General features: G+C 54.7%; 1 protein-coding gene across 10 annotated transcripts in view; it reads left to right on the top strand.

Moving 5' to 3' along the window:
* The first annotated feature begins 737 nt into the window (after positions 1-737).
* ARAP1 (ArfGAP with RhoGAP domain, ankyrin repeat and PH domain 1) overlaps positions 738-20,432 on the top strand; it is a 68,737-nt gene continuing 49,042 nt past the window's right edge. For 2 of the 10 annotated variants that reach the window (XM_033205976.1, XM_033205985.1), the window contains exon 1: positions 14,772-14,872. The gene's annotated coding sequence lies outside the window, so the exon portion shown is untranslated. Of the gene's footprint in view, positions 883-14,771; positions 14,873-15,715; positions 15,813-20,432 lie in introns of those variants that run through there. The other 8 variants (XM_033205977.1, XM_033205982.1, XM_033205983.1 and 5 more) reach the window with 8 other exon arrangements.

Below are 20,432 nucleotides of genomic sequence, written 5' to 3'. Positions count from 1 at the left end.
ATGACACTTTCCTCTTCTCAGGGGGTAAACCCTCATCCCCACGCAATGTGAGATCTGTTCTTCCAAATATACCCTTTGTGCATATGCAGAAATGGAAGCCCAGAGAAGGTCTCTGGTGTGGCTGGCCCCAGAGGTGTTCTGGACACAGGACCCAGAAATGCCTGCCAAGCCTGGTACCCTCATGTGTGGATGTGCTGCGAGGATGGGTGGGAATCTCCCGTTCTCTAGGTGTGGGTGCTGGAACCTCAGGCTGCAGCCTTCCGCTGAGGGATCCTTGGGAGGTGTGGCTGGGTGGGTAGCTTCCCCACAACCCTGTCTGTGGGCACCCGGGGAGGGAAGTGAGATACCCTTGAAGAATGTGGTGGAGGAAGGATTTCCTGGAGGAGGTAGTCAGGAACCATGGACGGCCTTCAACTGCCTCCTGTCCTCTTGGGGGTGTGGCCTCCTTGGGGGTGGGGTGTGTGTCAGGGCAGACTCACCAGAAGAGGGGTGGCGAGAGCAGGGAGACTCAGGGAGAGGTGGACTCAGCGGGCGAGGTGGCAGGGGTTAGACCTGAGCCTCAGGAGACAGTGGGAAGACCCGCAAGCAGCTAGAGGGGCAGGAGAGAGACACAGAGCGATGGGTCCGGCGGGCGGGCCAGGCCAGCCAACTCCAGGATCGTGACTAGGCGGGGGGCGGGGCCGAGGGGGGCGGGGCCCTGCCCTGCCCTGCCCTGCCCCAGCCCCAGCCCCACCTTCCCCTCCCGGGGAGTCACGTGGGGCGGGCGGAAGCGCCCGGAGGGGTGGGCGCGCCTGGCCCCTTGCTGCGATTTGGCGGCGGCGGTGTAAGTCGGTGGTGGCTCCGGTGCGCTTGGTCCCCGCGTGGAGTCTTTACTCAAAACAGGTCAGTGCGGCTGCCGAAGCCTCCCCGTCTGCAGCCCTCTCGCCACATTGGCCTGCAGTTTCCCCATTCTGCAGAAAGGAACGCCGAGGCCGCGGGCTGCGTCTGATTCCCCGGGTCATCTTCTATTTACCTTTTTGGGCGTGGTGGTGGGGGTCGCCTCCTGAGGTGGGGGTCTGGCCTCTCTGGCGGGCCAGAGACGGTAGGGAGGAGGGTGAACCAGCGGGACCCGGGGCTTCCAGCCCATAGCCCTTTGGCATGAAGGTCTCTGGAGTCAGCCGTCCTCGGGCGCCTTAGGGTTCCCATCTGTGAAGTGAAGGCTCACACCTCGTTGGCCGCTGAGACCCTTACATTTCTGGAGATCTGTACGACCCTACGCCCTGGGCCTGGGGCTCCAGTGACCTTGGGCAGGCTACTTCCGGTCTCTGCATCTCCTCCCCACCAGTAAATGGGGCATGGCTTCCCCAGAGCCCCTACCTGGCCCAGTTGCTGGTAAAAGGAAGTATGTGTTCAGGGAATGGGGTCACGCTGGGACTGGGGTGGTTGGGCCTGGAGAGAGCAGGCTTGGGGTGCAGCCTGGGGGCAGGGGATGGGTGTTTGGTACAGGGCCGCGGGGGAGGGGGAGAATCTGACCAGGAGCCATCACACTGTGGTTTCTGCTATATACATTCCCTTCCCCCACATCCCATGTCCTGGGGAGCCTTCCCTGATCCCAGATAGGTGGGAGGGGGGTGCTTCAGGGCCAGACACCTGGGGGTACTCGGAAGGATTTGACTCTCTGGTGGGTCCCAGGGTCCCAGACTGAGGCACTTGTGATACCTATTCGTGGAGAGTATCCAGTGGCCAGGCTGGGAGAGACCACCCAGCAAGATCATCACAGGGTAAAAGGAGCCCAGCAGAGCCGTGAAGACAGGTGTGGACAGGTGCAGGCCCCAGGGGAGGAGATGACTGGAATGGGCTTGGCAGTTAAGTGGCAATTTACAAGGATAAGGACCCTCCAAAGGCAGGGGCGTAGCTTGTGCAAAGTCAGGAATTTGGATGGTGTGTCTGAGGAATGGCAGAAAGATGGGTGTGGCTGGCAGAGGTGCAGAGAGAACTCATCCTGTGTCCCATGCCTGGCTGGGGATTGCCGGGACCGGGCTTGGGGACCCTGCCTCCCCATTGGCTACTTGCATATTGGAATAGTTTAGGAAGGGGGTGTCCCAGGCAGAGTACCGGTGACTGATGAGGTGGAGGGGGCAGAGGCCACCAGGGCCCCGATTGCCTCCAGGTTTTGTTTTGCTTTCAGGCCTCCCACTGAACCCCAGCTTTATGCCCCTACCACCTGGGCTCCACCCGTGCTTCACACATCCAGCCTCAGCTTTTTGTGCAGATTGTTAATCCTCCTCCCAACCCTCTAGAAGCTTCGTCCCCATTCAATTCCCCAGGTCCTTTGGGACTTCAGGTTTCAGAGATGGGGTGCTGTTGCCCCTTCTTCCTGCCCAGCCTTCAGTCCTGTGTAATGGCACAGCTTAGGAAGGATCTCCTTGGAGCTCTGTGGGGTTGGGGCCTGCACAGCCATGGGGCTCACTGGGACCTGGGGCCCCGAGTCCTTGTGCAGCCACCAATCACTATGTGACTCTACAAGTCCCCAAATTCCTCAGAGCCTCCATTTCCCCATCTGCAGGATGGCGTGATCAGCCCTGGCCTCATGCCCCAAAGAGAGATGGTGCTGGGGCAATAGTCAGGCCTATCTGCTAAGTCCTATCTCCAGCATTGAGTGTTATGAATGAAAGAAAGAGAGAACCCAGGGGAAGGGGTCAGTTTAGAGGGGTTGGCTGGGGGGGTATCTGAGAGTACCGGGAGCTAGTGGTGGACCAGGCCTAGGGCATCGGCTGGAGGTGGGGAATCCCTTCCATTTTCCGGAGCCCTCTCTCCTTCCCACCCAGCTCTCCCTTGGCTGAGCTCAAAGCCACCCGCCACTGCCCAAACAAGTGGCCTCTGTTCCCAGGGTGGGGGGAGGGGAGGCAGGCCCTGGGCTCCAGGCCCGCCTGTCCAGCACTGACCCTGGCCCCCCACCCCTCACTCTGGGTCTTAACCCTTGGGGGCCTGGACCGGGCCCTGGGCTTCTTGAGGGCTGGTGATTCTTGTTCACCAGCTGTCCCCTCTACCCCGCTTCAGGCTCCCAAAGGTTCTGTCACATCAGGAGGGGATGCAGTAGGAAATGGGGAAGGAAGGAGGGAACAAGGGTGGGATAGGCTGGAACAGATATGGCCATGGACACTTAGAGACCACTTGGCCCAGAAGCTTCTTTCACAGATGGGGATACTGAGGCCAAGAGCTAGACATCAGGGTAGGATCACACAGAGACCCCTGGTGGGGGTCAGGACAGGTTCTGTCTCCTAGTCTGGCCTCTCTGGGAGAAAGGGGAGGGAGGGAGAGGGAACTTTTTTTTTTTTTTTGAGATCGAGTCTAGCTCTGTCGCCCAGGCTGGAGTGCAGTGGCGCAATCTGCTCACTGCAAGCTCCGCCTCCCGGGTTCATGCCATTCTCCTGCCTCAGCCTCCTGAGTAGCTGAGACTACAGGCGGCCGCCACCACACCCGGCTAATTTTTGTATTTTTCATAGAGACGGGGTTTCACCTTGTTAGCCAGGATGGTCTCCATCTCCTGACCTTGTGATCCGCCTGCCTCGGCCTCTCAAAGTGCTGGGATTATAGGCGTGAGCCACCGCACCCGGCTGGGAGAGGGAATATTCTTTGTTGAGTACCTGCTATGGGCTGGACACTGCACATTTGTCATCTAACGATTTACATAATTGCATAAGAGCGTAAGAAGAGCATCACCCTCCAAAATCATAGTGGAAGAAACAGCCTTAGAGAAAGCTGAGTAATAACATCAGGGAGAATGAGGTCAGCAAACATGCCTATAGCACTGTTGTAAACACTTTTATGCATGTTAACCAATTTCATCCTGCCAATAACCCAAGAAATTAGGTAACATTCTACAGATAAGGAAACTGAGGCACAGAGCGGTTAAGTAACTTGGGCAAGATTAAATTGGGAGGGTGGTAGAGAGACAGGGTCACGACCCAGGTGTTCATTGCCTCCTTTGTCTGACTTCACTTTGATCTTAACTCTTTGAGCACCTCCCAGGGCTGAGTGAGGTGCTTTCCCCGGGTGGTGACCGAGGCAGCCTTGAACAGAGTGTGACCCCAGCTAAGCTGACCCAGCCCCTCCCTCTGGAGCAGAGTCCAGTCCCTCGGGCAGCTCATCTCATTCCCTTCTCTGGTCTTGGGCAGGTTAGAGTCAGCACCCTCCACAGCCCTGTGCAGAGAGGTGTTATGTTTTAGAAAGGAGTTTTGTGCTAAGGGTGGCCACTCCAGGGATCTGAACAGCATAAGGATTTGGTGGGTGGGGAGACATCCCCGTCCAATGTACATGCCCCACAAAACTCGGGGCTGCCACTGAATCAAAGCCAGTGTCCTCAGTTCTGATCAGAGATAACATTTTTTCCACCTCCCCCCACCCCTGGCCAGGTCCCCAGACCATATGTACATTCCAACCAGTGATCTGAGGAGGACAGTCCCAGCTGGAGGCAGATGACCCCAGATGTGAGAGATGGTGGGGGGCAATGCATGGATTGTCTTCCCCATGGCCTTCCTGTGGAATGTCTCTCTTTCTCATCCTTGGGCCATAGTACAGAGGGGAAAAGCCTGTCCCATAATTAGGTCATCTGTCCTAGACCATTGGGACAGTCAGAGAGTGGCTAGGAGGGGACGTGGAGTTAAGTGACCAGTTCAATAACAAATCTTTTTTTTGTTTGTTTTGTTTGAGACAGAGTCTTTCTCTGTAGCCCAGGCTCAAGTGCAGTGGCGTGATCTCAGCTCACTGCAGCCTCCGCCTCCCGGGTTCAAGCGATTCTCCTGCCTCAGCCTTCCGAGTAGCTGGGATTACAGGCAGGCGCCACCATACCCAGCTAATTTTTGTATTTTTAGTAGAGACGGGGTTTCACCATGTTGGCCAGGATGGTCTTGAACTCCTCACCTCGTGATCCGCCCACCTTGGCCTCCCAAAGTGCTGGGATTATAGGCGTGAGCCACTGGGCCCGGCCAACATATCATTATTTAATAGTAGTAATAATAGTAGCAGTAGCTATTGTTTCTTGGAAGCTTACTATGTGCCAGGCAGTGTGGTAAGCACTTTATATACTGAATTCATTTAATCCTCAAAATAGTCTTGTGAGGTAGGCACCATTCCCATTTTACACATGAGGAAACTGAGGTCCCAAGAAGTTAAGTGATTTGTCCAAGATCATCCATTACATAGATAGCTGGGAATCTACATTTCCATTGCTTCACAGTGAAAACCGCAAGCACTGGGAGGCACTGCAGACAGAGAAGAGCTAAACCCAGTCCTACCCTGGGAATGCCTAGTCAGTGACAGGCAGAGACTAGAGGACCAACTGGTCAGGTGACATTGCTGGTGACCAGCTGTGGATCTGGGATGCCCTCAAGGATACAGGGGTATCCTGCTTGCAGACTGGACTAATTGCTGTCAAATCCTGAGCCCCCGTGGCCCTGGCCCTGGCCCTGGGATGAGTGTCTTGTGGAGGTCTGGTTTCTGCTGTTGTCCTATCCACCTTGGCTCTTGTTCATACAGTGGTTCTCCCAGATCCCATTTTGCTGATGAGACTAAGGCCGGTAAAAGATGGTGACTTGCTTGCAGTCTCCCAGCCAAGGAAAGCAAGAGCAGGCACTGGAACCCCGGCATGGCTCTACGAGGCCTGCACTCTACCACTCTGCCTGAGGCCTGGTTGGGGCTTCCTGAAGCATTGAGCTTCCTTCAGACCCTGCCCACACTGCCTTGTTACAAGGTCCAAGTCTTTTCTCCCTGACCAAACCAGGAACCTGATCCTGTTGGGGTGCTAGGGCTTTGCTACAGCAGGTGTCAGTAACTGAACAACCCTGGAAACATGGTTCCAGAGCCCAGAGACAGGGACCACCTGTGGTCCAGTGTGTGGGGCTCAGAGTCAGAGGGGCCTAGAGGAAGATTCAGGCCCTGAGGGAGTGTGTTAAAATATCCCTCCTGTCCTTATCTTCATTGTTGTGAGGGCAAAGTTAAAGGCAAGAGGGTGGGAGAAGATCAGGAGGGCCACTCCTCTGTCCCCATTCTCAGAGCGGAACCAGGGGCCACCCCTGGAATCTTGGCTGTCAGTGGTCCTGGGAGAGCTTGGGCTGGCCCTGCCTCCTTCTGGCCAGGCCAGTGTTGGGGTGGCTTAACCCCCGGGACAGAAGACCAGGAGCAAGGCTGAGCTGCCACTGCATTTTGGCTTTCCAGGTGCCAAGGTCTCCCCTGCCAGCTTTCCTACTGGCCCACTGAGCACTGCCCTACCCTGGGCATCCCCCTCTCTCCTCCGCAACCCATAATGCATAGGGCAGGGGTCTCCCTATAGTCAGGCACAGAGTCAGGAACCCAGGGCCTGCCTCAGGCCTCTAGCTCAGTGAGAGACCTTTGGCTGGGCATTTATCTTCACTGGATTCAACTTCCCTGGAGCTTCAGGGAGGGGCAGTAAGGAGGAGCTCTGGGGACCCCCCAGCTCTGGGGACCCTTACCAGCCCCCAGGTGTGAATAGCACAGGACAGAAACCAACCAAATTGGGCAGGTGAGAAGGGGAGGGAACCAGGGGAGGGGGCTGTTTCACTCCTCTCCACTCCCTTCTATTCTCCACACTGAGCAGCTAGAATTTTAAGATTGAGTTTGAGATTCTACGCTGGTGAGATTCGAGGGTTTTAGGGTTTTATGTGCCTATGAGTCCCAGCTTCTGAATTTCTGAAATTCTAGGTTCTGAGAGCCTAAAAAGCCTCGAGTTAGGCTGGGTCACCCCCGAGTTGAGGCTGAGGCATGTGCCATGCTTCATCCAGGTTGGTGCAGACGGCTGAGGTCTGGAGAGTTTCTCAGTGCTGGCTGGTGGGTCAGAGGCACAGCTGCTCTCCAGGTACCAGGTGCTCCCTGCACCTACCACCCCCAGCACACACCCAGCTGCCTCCCTTTCAAGAAATCTGGGAACCCTACAGACTAGGTGGTAGCAGAGGGGCAGTCAGTTATCTTGGCAGTGGGGAGAGATGGACCAGGCCCCCTCTGCATTCGTGGGTGATAGTGCAGCTGTTCCAGCGGACACCAGGGTGGGGTTGTGGAGAGGCTTGGGGAGGGCTGGTGGCTGGCTAATTCAAAGAGCAAGGTCAGGGTCACACTGCTGGCCATCGGAGCTCAGCAGACCCAGGTCAAGCATTGAAGGATCAGAGCCAGGCTCAGGAGCCTCTGCAGAAAGTGGTGGACAGAGATCAGGAGCCTGAGGGGAGGTATTGCCCTGCCTTATGGTACAGAAGGCTGGGCTTGGCTAAGGGACTTAGGAGCTACCAACCCCAGCTGTTTCCGGTGCTGTCTGGGCCTCTGGACACAGCAGCTGCACTCAAGAGGCCGCAGGTCAGGAGCAGCTCTGCCCCTCAGAGAAGCACAACCCAGCCAGGAGCCCAGCCAGGCAGTCGTCCAGGAGAAGGGCACTGATGGCCAGGATACCAGGTGTGGCCCCTGGTCCTGTCCATCTTTGGGACATGACACAGGTGCCCTTTGGGACACAGGAATGTCCTCCTGGAAGACTGCCTGGCCGGGCTTCTGGCTGGGTCGTGCTTCCCAGCCCCGGCCTGCAGCACATCCCTCCAGTGGGTACTCCATGCGGGTATGGTCATCATTCCTCATGGGTTGGGGTAGGAGGGGCCCAGTTCTGCACCCCTTGATGTGTGAGCTGGGCAAGGCTTTCACCCACTTGAAACTTGGTCTCTCGGGTGGCAAGGCACGGTGGCTCACGCCTGTAATGCCAGCACTTTGGGAAGCTGAGGCGGGCGGATCACGAGGTCAGGAGATTGAGACCATCCTGGCTAACACAGTGAAACCCCGTCTCTACTAAAAATAAAAAATAAAAAAAAATTAGCCAGGCGTGATGGTGGGCACCTGTAGTCCCAGCTGCTCTGGAGACTGAGGCAGGAGAATGGCATGAACCCGGGAGGCGGAGCTTGCAGTGAGCCGAGATTGTGCCACTGCACTCCAGCCTGGGCGAGAGAGCGAGACTCCGTCTCAAAAAAGAAGCTTGGTCTCTCAGCCTCTTTAGTGGGGACGTTTATCCAGGTGGGCCACTGTGTGGGTTTGCAGCTTAAATGCAAGTTTGTTCCCAGTGACCAGTGTGCCTGGTAGGGAGAATGGGCCACCCCTCCCCACTCTAGGAGCAGAGTTGGCGACTGACACTTTTCCAGGTGATAACAGGACAGCTCTGGGGCAGCGGCTCCCGTGCTTGGTGAAGGGGTACCAGAGCCTTGGCTAAAGGTTTCCCTCACCTGCTCCGCCTGGGGCTGCTCTCTTCCTTCTGTGTCTTTCTCGGCTCTCGAGATGGACATGCTAAGCCTAGGGAGTCTGAAGATCCAGGGGGTGGCTAGTGGTTCTGTTCCAGTTTCTGTTCCACAGACATGAACCAGGACACTCATTTGCCTCTACTGCCTGTGGCCTGAAAACCCACATTTCTAAGTGCAGAACTGGCTTAGCTCACTTGGAGGTATGTGGGGGGTGGGGGAGGGAGGTTGCTCCAGTATCTCTAAGGTTGCCTAAGAGGCAGACCCTCTCCCCAGTTCTTCCAAGGAACAGGCTGCTGGAGATATCTGAGCTCAGGCTGGAGGGCTAAGGTCTGAGTCATGGTCCTGACTTGCTGTGTGGCCCTGTCTAGGTTCTTGCCCCTTCTGGGACTGGGACTTACTTTCATTTCTAGAAATGCGGAAGGTTGATTTGGTGGTTCCTAAGTGCCTAAGGAGGAGGTGATTGGGTTGTGTGGTCCTGGTCGAGAAGGCAGGGCTGGGGTCTGGCTAGTAGAACTGTAACTGGGTGGGACTGGGTGGAATGGGAGGCACCTTATGCTGGGAGGCTGGAGGCTGGGTTCTGGCCGCACTTTGGCCACTGATTTGCAGTGGGCAAGTTGTCATTTGCCTGGTTCTCCATGTGTAGAATCGGGAAATGTTCATTCAGTCAACAGATACTCACTGTGTGCCACCTTTGGGACACCGGTATCCCTGGTCTTGCCTTGAGAAACCTTGCACCCAGCCAGGGTTGGGGGTGAGATAGTATGTATGTGACAGACACAGTCACAGATGGTGACATCTGGTGTGATCAGGGCTGTGACCGTGGGAGTTAGAGACTGCTTCCTCGAGCAGGTGGCACTTGAGCTTGCAGGGTGAGGTAGAGAAAGAGGTTCCAGGCAAAGGGAATCATGTAAGCAAAGGCCTGGTAGTGAAGTGCTGGTGTTGGAGCATGAGTGTGGAGGAAATGAGACCAGAGGGGAGGGGCAGGTGGCAGGAGCCAGTGGGTGGCAGCCCCATGAGCCCCACTGGGTAATGGGGAGGTCAGGGAATGGGTAGGCGGGCAGGAGAGGCAGCCCCTGCCTCAGGGCTGGGGGTTGGTCTCAGAGACTCCTAGAAGTCTGGGGTGGTTCTGCCCTGCTCTGGGGAATGGCTGAGGGGGTTTGAGAGTCATACTTCCCCCTGTGTGGGTGAGGGCATCCCCAGCAGTGTTTAAGGGGCCTGCCCAGCAGGAAGTTTAAGGGGCAGCCTCAGAGGTCAAAAGAAGGGACAGGCCTTGCCATGGAGGGTGCCAGGGAGCCTCAGAGTCAATCTCCAACTCCTAGATCTCCCGGCTGAACCTTGACACCTGCCTCCTCCAACTCTGCCTTGCTCTGCCCATCTCTCCAGGCAGCCCCTTGTCCCAAGCCTCCTGAGCAGGGTGAGCTGGGATCAAACCCTGACCAAAGGCCTCCCAGTCCAGCCCTCTGCAGACCCTGCCCCTGGCCACCCTCTTCTGGACTCTGTGTGTGTGCCCAGCCCCAGCTGCTGTGGCCTAGGAGGCTTCCTGGGGAGGGATTTGAGGTGGGGGTGGGGGCACTTCAGAAGGGTGAGCAGCAAAGGCTGAAAACACTGGAAGGTGCCACATATTGAGTGCCTGCTCAATATGCCTGCAAGCCAGGCCTTTGGAGATTTCCATTCATACATTTCACAAATAGTATCGATTGAGCATTTTCTAGACGCTGTCCTAGCCACGGAGGACACAACTGTGAATAAGACAAGATCGGCCGGGCGCGGTGGCTCAAGCCTGTAATCCCAGCACTTTGGGAGGCCGAGACGGGCGGATCACGAGGTCAGGAGATCGAGACCATCCTGGCTAACACGGTGAAACCCCATCTCTACTAAAAAATACAAAAAACTAGCTGGGCGAGGTGGCGGGCGCCTGTAGTCCCAGCTACTCGGGAGGCTGAGGCAGGAGAATGGCGAGAACCCGGGAGGCGGAGCTTGCAGTGAGCTGAGATCCGGCCACTGCACTCCAGCCCAGGCGACAGAGCGAGACTACGTCTCAAAAAAAAAAAAAAAAAAAGACAAGATCTGTGCCTCTCAGCTGAAGAGTCTGACTTTAACAAATATCCATACAAGGCAGTGTCTGGTAGTGATAAGTGGGATGCTGAAAAAGGAGAGTAAGGAGATAGAGGCTAATGGGGTGCTTTTTAGGATAGAGTGGTCAGGGAAGAAAGGCCTTGCATTTGAGGAGGTGCCCAAATGGGTATGAGGAGTCATGCAGATGCCTGGGCAAGAATATTCTGGCCAGAAGGAGCTCGGGGCCCAACAGTTGAGTGGGGGCACGCAGGGACAGGTTGCACAGGCCTAGCAGGCTGGCTGCTGGCTTTGGCTTTTACTCTGAGGGAGGTGGCAAGTCACTGGGGAGTGAGAACTGATCAGATTTGGGATCTGCTTCATCCCTCCCTCACAAGCCTGCAAGGTGGAGCTATCCTAATTCCATTACACAGATGAGGAAACTGAGGCTCAGAGAAGTTAGAATAATTCCCAAATCCCACAGCAGGAGGAACCCCTGCCTGCTGCTTCTCTGTCACAGTATGCTCCATCACCAGAGCACCCTGCTGTCCTCCATGACTTCCTGTTGTCTGGACAGTAAGGACCAGGGTCTTAGCATGGCCTTCAAGGCCCTTCTCGGTCTGCACTCAGCCTCCCTCTCCCACTATCACTTGACCTCCCCTTCTCCTTCCTGGGCCCTACCTGTCTTCCTGCTGTTCCCTTGAGAGGACCCTTGATTCAGATTCTGGCTCCTGAGTGACTATGAGCCAGTTACTTAACCTCTCTGAGGCTGTTTCCTAATCTGTAACATGGCCTAATCTGTAACATGGCCTGCTTGCTAGGTTGTTGGAAGGATTTTATGGGGCAATCCATGTGATATGTTTAGTGTGGTGCCGGGTAGACAGTAAGCACTGCATAAGCACCACCTTTTGTTGCTGCAAGCAGGGGTGGCCGGATCAGGTGATCAAGTTCCAGTGTTCCCTGTGGCCCTGCTGGAGAATGGGTTGGAGAGGGAGACTGAGTCAGGGAGTCTTCCCTGGCTGTTGTCTGATTATATAGTCAGGGAGACTGAGGTCACACATCAAATTGGAGGCCAAAGCCTGTGGGGCTGGTCCCTCTGTCTCCCCTCTCTCCCTTCTGGCCCTAGTCCCGGCACCACCCATGTGGTCACCCTCCCCAGCCAACACAGGCAGCTTCCCCTTTCATGTGCCAGCAGTAAGGGACCCCCTTATCTTCTGTCTTCTGTATTCCAGGGGCCATCCAGAGACTAGGCAGGTGTGGGTCCCTGTTCCCCTGGGCCCCTACTTCTGGGGTGCAGAGGAGCCCACCAAGTCCCTCCTCCTTGGTAGGCAGGAGCTTTAGGTTCCCAGTGAGCTCACAGAGGAGTCAGTTGGTGTCCTCCCTTTCCTTCTTAGGGCAGGGTGAGTGCTGGCCCTTGGCACCCAGGGCACATGGTGAGGGTCTGTAGCTTGAGCACTGGTGCAACTGGGTCTGTCCACTCCTGCTGCCTGTGATTCTGTGGTCATCCCTGTGCACTCCCACCCTGCTGTGGTCAGCCCCATCTCTTACCGTTTCTGCCTCATTTATGGTGTTCGGAGTCCCCCTCCTGCTCCCCCTGGGGCCAGTGGTCACAGGAGGATCTTCCAGGAGTCATCCTGTGGCTCCTCGAGCTGCCTCTTGCCCTCTATGGGAGGAGGTGCCACGGGAAGTCCCCAACCCCTGTAGAGTGTGTCTGTGCCTGAGGGCCAGGGAGCCAGGCCAGAGCCCCATCTTGCTGGTGGTGGGAGCGCCCCAGGTCTCTGTAAGTGTAGGGCTGGTTGGGTCACCTTTCTGGGCGGGAAGGGACTGAGCTAGGCCGAGGGTGAGGACTGGGACAGTGGGAGGGTCTTGGGGTGGGGCTGTGGAGGGTTGAGGTCAGAAGCTATGCCATGTATCAGGTGAGCCCAGTGGGCTAGAGTGGGCCCTGGTTGCAGGGGACAGAGGCAGGAGGCAGGGGTGAGGGCCCAGAAGTCCAGGCAAGCTGAGAGGGCCAGGGTGAATGGGGGCAGCATGGATGCAGGGCAAGGGTGTGCCCAAAACATGGTAAACAGGAAGGAGTTGGGGGAAGGGGCAGTGGTCCCCAGACCCATTTGGGGCCAGGGGTATGTGGTGCAGCCAGAGGGGCATAGTATGTGATAGACTTTTTGACAAGGCCTAAAACCAAACCATTTAACTTTCAGCTACATTTATTTGCAAGTGAGGTGCGTTAGACATTCCTGAGTCATCCCACACCTCCTTCCCTACCTGACCGTCTTTTGGGGTCTTGGGCATGAGGGGCCCCTGGGTGAGGCTTAAGGTGTGGTGGATGAGAGTCAGGGCCAGGGTGGGGTCTGATGGTGTCTGTGGGACAAACCTCGGGGACCCTGGCATCTGGAGTTTATTAGTGAGCCTCAGTCCATTTCCCATGTGAAAGTCCGAGGGCTGCGCTCTGTGCTGCTGGCCACCAGTGCCTGGGAGGGAGACTTTATTTGATTAGCTTTGTCTTAGACCTTTGGGAGGGTAAGGCGGGGGCAGGGAGGGGGCTTTGGGTCTCAATCTCTTATTTTCTTTCTTTTTTTTTTTTTTTTTGAGACGGAGTCTCGCTCTGCCGCCCAGGCTGGAGTGCTGTGGCCAGATCTCAGCTCACTGCAAGCTCCGCCTCCCGGGTTCACGCCATTCTCCTGCCTCAGCCTCCCGAGTAGCTGGGACCACAGGCGCCCGCCACCTCGCCCGGCTAATTTTTTTGTATTTTTTAGTAGAGACGGGGTTTCACCATGTTAGCCAGGATGGTCTCGATCTTCTGACCTCGTGATCCGCCCGTCTCGGCCTCCCAAAGTGCTGGGATTACAGGCTTGAGCCACCGCGCCCGGCCCAGTCTCTTATTTTCTAACCAGATAGCCTAGGAAATTAGCAATTTCGCTTATAATAGTTCTGTTAGTAATCTATGCATGTTATACTTAAATCATAAAGCTACCTTATAATGATGGTTTTGGGGAGCAAACTGGAATAAACTCAATTCTAATGACTTAAAACATTTATCATTTTTTTCTAATTATAAAAATGATACTCAATTGTGAAAACTTGAAACAGTGACTACTTGAAGGTTGTAGAAAGTGAAAGTCTTTCAAGATTGGGGTTGGAGTTAGTGTGAGGCCTGAAAGTGGGGTCAGCAATGCCTACTGTCCCTTAGTCTTTCATGTCCCTTAGTCATTAATAAAACTGTGGCTTAGCATTTTATTAGGGTGATGCTGGTAGGGTTGCTGCAGGAAGGTTATTAAAAGGTCCTGCCTCCCGCCAGGTCCACTGTGTGTGGGTGTGAGTGTTGTGTACTGCTCAAAGGTGCCTGGCAGGTGTGTGGAAGTAAGGGAGAAGGAGGACTGAAACCCAGCCCGTCCTCTTCTTGCTCAGCTGCTTCCCCTGGTGTGGGGCTCCTGGAAGAAGAGGAATCTTTTTATTTGCCTAAAGGCCACACCTGGGTTGGAGACAGCTCTTCTCCCCCGGCTCCCCACAGTCCCCAAGGGGAGCTGTTGAGTTCATTGTATGATGGGAGTGTGCCGTGCAGGACGTTCCAGGGGGAGGTCCAGAATGCCGTGGAGTCAGGTCTGGTCTGGAGCTCGGCAGGGGGACACGGCTGGAGTTAGGCTGTGGTAGTCATTGGTGTCTGGGGTAACTGAGAACCTCAGGACGCAGAGGGAGTGTGGCCCAGAGCCTGGCTACAAGCCTAGCACCCAGGGTCAGGACTAGGCAAGACCTTGGGGCTAGGGACAGGAAGTGACTGCCTGGTGGCAGAGGAGTGAGCAGAAGAACAAGCTGACCTCCAGTACACACGCGGTGGCGTGTCATGGTCATCTGGGTGCCAGGCTCTAGGAGGCAGGGGGTGACAGCTCTACTTTGTGGAGGGGAAACTGAAGCTCAGAACGTGATGTGACTTGCCCAGGGCTTCAGACAAGAAATGGTGGAGCCAGGACTGGAACCAGAGTTGTCTTGCATCCTAGGTGGGGAGGGGACCCAGGCCTGGAGCCCAGGGATGTTGCTGATAGACCCCCAACTCCCTGCCAGCTAGCTGAGGCAGCTCTTCATTCCCCCAGGCCCTGGGGTCCCACTCAGTCCTCACTGCCCTGAGGGGCTGCTCCCCATCAGCCACCAGCACTGCAGAGACCCCAGAAGACAGGCTACACCACACATGGGCCAGGACAGGAATCTGGTGCCAGGGTGAGTTATAGGGCAGAGATGTGGCCTGGGGTGGGACAGGAGGCCCCAGTGTGCCTTCCTGGGACTGTTATGTGGTGGCCGCCAGTCCCCAGGAGATGGCAAGTAGGCTGCTTGGCCCAGGCATCAGTCAGCTTGCCCACTTGAAGGCTGTACCTGCTGCCTTTCCTGGCAGGGCTGGAGGGAGGTGGCTTCTGCAGGGGCGTGGGGGCCACTTCTGCACCCTCTGGGCTGGGAACCCAGCCCCCACTAGTTCCTCATATCTACGGAAGTGTCTCTAAGACTCTTGCCTGAGTGAGCGGAGCCTGGAGAAGGCCCAGGAGGGCAGCAGAGCGAAGGGGCCCTACGCAGAGGTATCACCTGGTGCCTGGGCTAGGGAGGGCTGAGGGTGGAGTTCTGGGCTGTGGGGTCATTGCGCACGGTTGAATTGCTGGTAGGGAGCTGTGTGTGGTGGAGAAGGGCAGATCTGAGGTGTGGTCATTGGGTGGGGTGGTAGGTGTGTGTGGCCCTGGGAAATGTGTGGCCCTTGAGGTAGTGTGAGGTGTGCATTTGTGGTACCGGTGGGATGTGGTTTGTAGACCCAGACCTGGCCAGAGCTGGCTGTGTATGTTCTTGGTTCCTGTTGGGGAGCTCTGAGGAGTTTCCTGAGGTCTGGATGCTGGGGTCCCTGCCCTGCCTGCCTATGCTGGGACAGCTGGGCCCAGGGTAGAGGATGAGGCTGTATAAGGGAGGTGGTGGTGGACAAGCTGAGGCCTCAGTCAGGACCCCTAGCCTGCCTTCCTCCCCTCCTGGCTCCCCATAGGGCTAGGTCTTTCCTTGAACCCAGGGCAGAGCCCTGTGCGAAGGGGAGCTGAGAGGATGCAATCAGGGGAGGCAACTTGGCCAAGAGGACTCCAGAGCTGGGTGTGGAAAGGGTTAGGGCCTTTAAGGCTGCCCTGATCCAGGGCTGACTCATGCAAATCAGAATGCAAAACAGGCCCAGGGAGGCCTCAAGAGAGGGCCACACCCACACAGTCAGCAGACTGCAGGTGACCGAGGGCCAGCCATTGAGCCTCTCCAAACATCTTCTGTTCCTACCCCACTGACATCTCCTGTCGCCAAATTCACCAGGTCCTTTTCTGTCCCTGGGCCTTGCACACCCAGTCCCCTTTGCCTGGAATGGCTTCTACCTGACTACCTCCTACTTATCATTCAAGGCCCAAGTCAGGGGTTCCTTCTAGAAGCCTCCCTTACTTCACCAGACAGAAGCAGTCACATCCTCTGAAGGCCCCGTGAGCTATAGCAGGTGACCTGGTGAACTTCTACCTCACACAGCTTCCATGACATGAAGAAGAATCCCAGTCCTTAGGGCTGTTATAAGAACGAATGAGGGGCCGGGTGCGGTGACTCACGCCTGTACTTCCAGCACTTTGGGAGGCCAAGAGGGGAAGCTCGCATGAACTCAGGAGTTTGAGACCAGCCCGGGCAATGTGGCAAAACCCCATCTCTACAAAAAGTACAAATAAATATTAGCCAGGCATGGTGCATGTGCCTGTAGTCCCAGCTACTCTGGAGAGGCTGAGGTAGGAAGATCACTTGAGCCCAGGAGGCTGAGGTTGCAGTGAGCTGAGATCACACCACTGCACTCCAGCCTGGGTGACAGAGTGACCCTGTTTCAAAAAAAAAAAAAAAAAAAAAGGCAAATGAGATGGAGAAAATCTACCAGGGGCTGGGCACATGGTTGCCAAATGGTGTGCATTTAGGGAAAGAAGGAAGCTGGAGGATGCCTGTCTTTGGCTAAGGCTGTGGGTCATCTTCTTGCTGGGCTGGTGAAACAGGTCACTAGTCAGTAGTGGGTAGAGATATTAGGGAGTTGCTGGGCTGGGACAGAGAAGGGGTGATGAGATTTGAACTCTGACCTGGGGGTTGAAATGGTAGGTAGAGAACAGAAGGGCAAAAGTGTTGGTTCCAGCAAGAGGGACTCAAGCCAGACGTGAAGGACTGGCTGGCAAGGATTAGAGATTCCAGGCAACCCTTACCTCTGGACTGGGACTGAGTGCACCTGTGAGCCCAGCCAGGTCCTGGGTACCACTGTGGATGGCAGAGGAGATAAGAAGGGGTATGGACTCTCAGGATACTCCAGGATACATGGGGGATTGGGTGGAGGTGGACCCCCACAAAATGAGCAACCAAAGAGAGCAGAAGCAGTGCCGAGATGTGGGGCTCAGCCTTAGAGGACTAGGAGCTTGAGGGGGCAGTCAGGGTGGACTTTTTGGAGGAGGTGACCTGGAGCCACCTGAAGATGGGAGGATGTGGTTTACTCATTCATTGTCAGCAGACAGTTTCGGGGGCTCCCTGTTTGCCAGGCCAGTGCCTAGTGTGAGAAGTGACATGGAGGAAGTCATGGACAGGGCCAGCCCAGCCTGGCTGGGGGTTGGGGTGTCACTGACAACTTGAGCAAGTCACTTCCTCCCTGTGGGTGTTTGTTTCTTTATCTGTAAACGTCCAAACTGGATGAAGTTGAATGACGACCAAGGAGTGCTTGAAGGCACTGGGAACCATGGAAAGGCTTTGAATGGGGGTGGGACCGTAGTTGGCACAGCAGAGAGACACTGGAGGGACATGAGAGAGAAGGAGAGTCAGGATGGGGGTGTGCGGGTGCTGAGGCCTGACTGGCCCCTTGAGGTGGAGAGGAGGGAAATCCCTCAGCTCTTGGCTGTGCTGTCGCAACAGGATGACTCTCCCCTCTGCCAGGTCCCTGCCTTCCTGAGGATGAGGACTCAGTGATGTGTCATAGCAGCTGAGGGGCTTAAACCTCCAAACTAGGACTTGGATTAGGGTAGAGCAAGTGAGGCACTTGCCTCTGTTGCAGAATTTGAGGGGGTACCAAAAAACTCAGTAATTAGCTGGGTTTGGTCACGAGATCCTGTGGTCCCCGCTACTGGGGAGGGGGAGGTGGGAGGATCACTTGAGCCCAGGAGGTTGAGGCTGCAGTGAGCCATGATCATGCCACTGCACTCCAGCCTGGGCAACAAAGCGAGACCCTCCCTGTCTCAAAAAAAAACAAAAGATACCTAAAATTTAAAAGCAATAACTATTTATTTAAAAAAGGTCAGTAATCGAGGTATATAATATTTAATGCCATTTAAAAATAAAAATTAATGCCAAAAATCCATGATGAGCAAAATATAAAACATTTAACATTTTAAATAAAAAGAGGACTAGTACTGATGATTCTGTCTTTGCCTCAGGCTGCAGTGTGGCTTAGCAGGGCACTGCTCTGAACTTCTTTTTTCAATTTGCTGCTTTCTCCAGGAAGCTTTCCCTGACCCCAGCCTGGTTGAGGGCCCCCTGAGTTTTCACTGGATGATGGTATCTGATCCCTTCCAGCCTGAGATTCCTGGAGGGCCAGTCCAGGTCTGAGGTCTGGTTCATGCTTGCAGTGCCTTGAACAGGGCTGTTCCAAAGGGATATCAGTGCCGAGTCACCATGTCTTTGATCTTAGCCAGATGCCCTTAGTGCAGGAATAGGAACTTGAGAGAGGCCCAGTAGGGATCCAGGCTTTTCTCAGGGAGAGAAGTAGTTTCTGTTTCCCAGACCTTGTCATTCCAGTGGGAGTGGTTGGGACCATCATCTGTCAATCTGTGTTAAACCTTTAGCACAGTGCCTGGCCTATATATAGCAGGTGCTCAGGTTTTTTTGTTTGTTTGTTTTGTTTCGTTTTTGAGCCGGAGTCTCACTCTGTCACCCAGGCTGGAATGCAATGGCGTGATCTCGGTTCACTGCAACCTCTGCGTTTCAGGTTCAAGCGATTCTCCTGCTTCAGCTTCCTGAGTAGCTGGGCTTACAGGCACCCGCCAGCATGCCCAGCTAATTTTTTGTATTTTTAGTAGAGACGGGATTTCACCATGTTGGTCAGGCTGGTCTCAAACTCCTGACCTCAAGTGATCCACCCGCCTCGGCCTCCCAAAGTGCTGGGATTACAGTCATGAGCCACTGCGCCCGGCCCTCAGTTTGTGTTTTGAGAGGCGGTGAAGAGTGGTTAAGAGTTGATGGCCAGGCTGGTGGCTCACACCTGTAATCCCAGTACTTTGGGAGGCGGAGGCGGGTAGATCACTTGAGCCCAGGAGCTCAAGACCAGCCCGGGCAACATGGCAAAACCCCATCTCTACAAAAAAAAATGGAAAAATTAGCTGGGCATGGTGGCGCAAGCCTGTAGTCCCAGGTACTTGGGAGGCTGAGGTGGGAGAATTGCTTGGGCCTAAGAGGCAGAGGTTGCGGTGAGCAGAGATTGTGCCACAGCCTGGGTGACAGAGCAAGACCCTGTCTAAAAAAAAAAGTTGAGAGCTACAGTCTCCAGTATGAATAGAATGTAAGCCACAATGCAATTTTAACTGTCCAAGTGAAATTAATGTTACTAATATATTTCATCATGTAAACAATAGGGAAATTATTGAGATATTTTGCATTCTTTTTTTTTCTTTCTTTCTTTTTTTTTTTTTGGTGCTCAGTCTTCAAAATCCACTGTGTTCAAAATCTAGCACATCATATTCCAGGGACCACATTTCAAATGTCCAATAGCCATATGTGGCTACTGCTGGCTGCTGCTATTGGACAGCACAGGGCTAGACTATATTCATACTGCCTCCTTCTTAGGTGTGTGGCTTTGAAAAGTTATTTAACCTCCCTTTATCTCAGTTTCTTCATCTTTAAACAGGGATAGCAATCATATGTACCTCCCAGGGCTGCTGTGAGGCTTTAATGAGTTAATATAAAGTGCTTGGATACCTGGCATGCAGTAAGCACTGTTTATGTGGTCTCCTTTTCTTGTTTTAAATTGTCGTTTGAGTAGCACTGCCATTTTTGCCAACGCTTTCATCTGAAGTGCTAGCTACTTAAAGGTTGTTTTTTAAATACTCACTTTTGGGCTGGGTGCAGTGGCTTATGCCTATAATCTTAGCACTTTGGGAGGTCAAAGTGGGAGGATTGCTTGAGACCAGGAGTTTGAGACCAGCCTGGGCAACATAACGAGACCCTGTCTTTACACAAAATAACACAATTAGCTGGGCACTGTGGCGTGTACGTGTAGTTCCAGCTACTTGGGAGGCTGAGGCAGGAAGATTGCTTGAGCCTGGGAGTTGGAGATTGCAGTAAGCTATGATTGCACTACTACACTCCAGCCTGGGCAACAGAGCAAGACCCTGTCTCAAAAGTAAAATAAGGCTGGGTGCAGTGGCTCACACCTGTAATTCTAGCAGTTGGGGTGGCTGAGGTGGGTGGATCACTTGAGGTCAGGAGTTCAAGACCAGCCTGGCCAACGTGGCAAAACCGTGTCTCTACTGAAAATACAAAAATTAGCTGGGCATGGTGGTGCACACCTGTAGTCCCAGCTACTCGGGAGGCTGAGGCAGGAGAATCGTGCTTGAACTTGGAAGGTGGAGGCTGCAGTGAGCCAAGATTGCGCTACTGCACTCCGCCTAGGGCGACAGAGTGAGACTCTGTCTCAAAATAAATGAAATAAAATACTTAAAAAATATATACCTGTTTTAGCCCTGTCCTAGGAAGTGATAATTATGGAGTTTACTTAAGATAAATACCTGTTTATGTGATTGTAAGATGTAAAATGTTCATGAATACCTGCTGAAGCCATTATGCAGAGCACAGCAGTTTTGAAGTTAACCCTAGTGTTGGCAGACCTGACTGCTCTAGGCCCTGGGGAGGGAGACCTGTCCATGCCACCCCACTGGTCACTAGCCCCACAGAGCCCTGGCCATCTGCATAGCAAGGGTGGTGGCCTGCCTAGGGGTGTCCTATTCTTTCTCCTCCTGCCTGGAAGCATCCCCTTTTGGTCTGTTTTCCTCAACCTCCCCTACATGTTTAGGGGCAGCGCCCTGGGGTCTCATGCCCCTGACTCAGTTATCCCACTTGTTCCCT

This window comes from Trachypithecus francoisi, unplaced genomic scaffold, assembly GCF_009764315.1.
Source record: "Trachypithecus francoisi isolate TF-2019V2 unplaced genomic scaffold, Tfra_2.0 Lachesis_group8, whole genome shotgun sequence".
Classification (NCBI taxonomy): Eukaryota; Metazoa; Chordata; class Mammalia; order Primates; family Cercopithecidae; genus Trachypithecus; species Trachypithecus francoisi.
Note: the sequence above shows the minus strand (reverse complement) of the source record. Positions and strands in the feature narration are given on the sequence as shown.